Source organism: Leopardus geoffroyi, chromosome C1 (genome assembly GCF_018350155.1).
Source record: "Leopardus geoffroyi isolate Oge1 chromosome C1, O.geoffroyi_Oge1_pat1.0, whole genome shotgun sequence".
In the NCBI taxonomy this organism is placed as follows: Eukaryota; Metazoa; Chordata; class Mammalia; order Carnivora; family Felidae; genus Leopardus; species Leopardus geoffroyi.
In genome coordinates this window covers 60,331,408-60,334,776 of record NC_059328.1, presented here as the reverse complement: position 1 = coordinate 60,334,776, position 3,369 = coordinate 60,331,408, and the positions used below count along the sequence as shown (strand labels likewise).

Here is a 3,369-nt window from a genome sequence, read left to right as displayed (position 1 = left end):
TCTCTGATAAAAAATGTTATCAGAGCTAATCTTATTAAAGACTTATTGTAAGTAAGAAGCTATTTTTTGTTAGCTGCTTTCCATCTTCTCTTGCCTTTAGCTTATGATAGTTTGCTATAATGTGTCTAGGTGTGGATCCTTTCAATTTTATATTCCATGAAGCTCATTGAGTTTCATGGATGTGTACATTAATGTTTTTCATCAAATTTGGGAAAATATATCCATTATTTCATCAAATACCATTCTGGTCCTTTCTTTCTCTTCTCTTTTGTATCTCCCATTGTGTATGTTAGTATACTTGAGGATGTCTCACGGGTTTGTGAGACTTTGTTCATTTTTATGTACTCCTTTTCTTCTATTTGTCAGACTTCATAATATTCAATGACTTCCCTTTCATATAAAAATTGTATGCTTGTCTAGTACAAATTCCACATATGCTCAGAATTTTCCCAAGATTACAAAAATATTTACCTATATTTTCTAATGAAAATTTTAAGTTAGATTTTTATTTTAAGTACTTGGCCCATTCAGGATTTATGATATGTGGAATAAGGAAAAGATAAAGTTGTATCTTATTTCAAAATAAATAGTAATATTTACATTATGGATCTGTCATGGCATATTCCAACTTCCTCCCCTCTATTTCATGCACAAGAGAAATTTGAATGTGACAGTCAAGATATGATACATAACAGAATATTGTAGAATTCATTAACTTGAAACTTAATTAAAGCTAAGTTTGAAAAGAACAGTCATATAGCTAATGTTAACACAATATTACTTGAACACTTAAGAATGCCACACTTAGTATATATCCAACCCAAGAAACATTTATCAAATTTGTTACTGTAATTCCTATTTTCCTTTGACAAAACCGGTATTACAGAAACTGCTAATTTTCCATGAAAACCATTTTATTCTTCCTAGCTAGATTTCCCAGCTTCTCCTGTAGATAGGTCTTGTCATGTGACTGCAGGCTATTCTATGAAATGCTAATAAATTATGTGTCATTTTCAGGTAAAGCCCAGAATAATTTCCATGAGAATTCCTCCATGCTCTTAACCTTCCTAGCTTATTTAAATGGTATGAATGATGATAACCCTGAAACCACATGTTTAAGATGCAAAGATGCCAAGATGCCATTAAACTGAGTCTTTGAGTAACCACTAGTAGGGAATTGCTCCCCTAGCACTATGTTCTGGAACAGTCCTAAATGAGTGAGCAAGAAATAATACTTCTATTTCATTTAGTAATTACACTTGGGGTCTGTTTTGAGGCTGTAAAGTGGAATGCCGCCAGGAAAAATGTAAAATATACGGTTTTGTCATAATGATTAGGAAGCAGACTGATTGAATTTCCCTGGCATGGGAGCCTCTGCAGAAGGAGAAGAAAGATGGACATGGACAAATGGATTCATTTAGAGCTGCTAAACAGGACATCCTCTGACGTGAAATAGATTGTCCTCAACAACTGCCAGTTGATTGAAGGCAAAATTGAAGCCCTCCGAGATGAATCTGAAGAACTAGAGTTCTTAAGTACAATCAATGTAGGCCTTGCCTCAGTCACAAACTTACCAATGTTAGACTTAAGAAGCTTGAACTAAATGATAACAGAATCTCAGGACCTGGAAGTATTGGCAGAAAACTGTCCTAACCTCACACATATAAATTAAGTGGCAACAAAATAAAAGACCTTAGCACAATGAAACCACTGAGAAAGTTAGAAAACCTCAAGAGCTTAGACCTTTTCGATTGTGAGGTAACCGACCTGAACGATTATAAGAAAACATGTTGAAGCTCCTCCCGCAGCTCAGGTATATCTTAATGGCTGCAACTGGGATGACAAGGTCCCCAATCAGATGCTGATGACTATGTGGGGGACCTAGACAAGATGAGGAGGACGAGGATGAGGAAGAGTATGGTGAAAATTCTCAGGTAGTAGAAAACGAGGGGAATGGAAAGGAGGAGGAAGAACAAGATGAAGAGACTTGTAATGATTGGGACATAGACGATGAAGAAAATAAAGACAATGTTGGTGAAGAAGAAAGGAGTCAGAAGCAAAAATGAAAACCTGTAAATGAAGGAGATGATGATGACTAAGTGGAATAACCTATTTTGAAAAATTCCTATTGTGGTTTGACTATTTTTACCCACCCTCCTCCCTCAAATCCCACTCTCTGAAATTTATTTTTTTTCTGGTTGTAACAATGTTGTGGGAACAAAAAGGGGAGAATTGTACTAGGGGGTTGTGATGGGAGGGAGTGAGACAGAAGGTTGAATACAGTACCATTTTTATTGCCACTCTATTTTCCCCCTACTTTTTCTCTAGTTTTGTCCCCGTAAATGCAATAGCTGAGTACACACCAAGTGAGCATTTTTCCTTACTTTCAAAGAGGATGGTGTAAAGGGCTCTTACATTTCCTGGTATTGGTTGGAAGGTCATGGCTCCTCTCCATTTGGTTTCTCAAAGCCCAGAAGGGGCTGAGTCCTGGCCATGCCTTACCTCTCGTTCTGGTTCCTGTGATTTCTGCATTTCTTGGGCCTGCTAGAGGCATCCAATGCCCTGGTTTGTAAATAGCAACCTAAAGGAATTTTTGCAGAATATTTGGGAACATTCCCCATCTCTCATTTCTTTCCCTCTTCACATATAATGGTGGGCTTTTCTTTAGGAAGAAGACTCTGATACTGCTCTTCAGAGCTATGTGCCAAACAGCTGAAAACAGCAGGCTTTTGAGTTAAGTAAAATTGACTTGGGTTTATGTAGTTTTCAGTACCTGCACAAAAAATACTAGGAAATAGATCAGTAGCCTATCATGATATCAAGGGAAATATTTCCAAGGAAAAAGAAGACAGCCCCCGAAATGTCTTTAATTGTTTCAGCTAAAAATAAACCTTGGGCTTCTATGTTTGCACCAGCAGAAACAGAACAAAAGCTGTACTAGTCTCTAAGAGAATTAGATTCTCAACACTTCCTAGAAAAGTGAGTATGGAGACTAACAAGCAAGGAATAACTCCCAGAAGGCAAAGTTGGAACCACTAAAAATGAGATTTTTCCCCTGAGAGAACATTCAATTTCTAATCAAATAATTTCTTTCATTGCCAGGGTAGAACTCTTCTTAATGCTTCCCTACGCCAGTCTTTTCTTTATCCTTGCGATTTCAGTGCTTTCCCATTACCCACTATTCCAAATTAGTTAGTTTTGTATGGATATCTTTTCCCCCAACCTACAGTTATATATTGAGTTTGAAAATGCAGTTGACTTGTATTTTGAGTTTCCAAGTCTTGAAACAATAAGTACCCGCATTCTAACCTAATGCGGAAACTATACATCACATAGAAATTTGGCACATTGAGCTAGACACTGTTCTCT

General features: G+C 36.8%; 1 pseudogene; it reads left to right on the top strand.

Moving 5' to 3' along the window:
- Window positions 1–1,393: 1,393 nt before the first annotated feature.
- On the top strand, window positions 1,394–2,169 carry LOC123600001 (annotated as a pseudogene).
- Window positions 2,170–3,369: the final 1,200 nt, after the last annotated feature.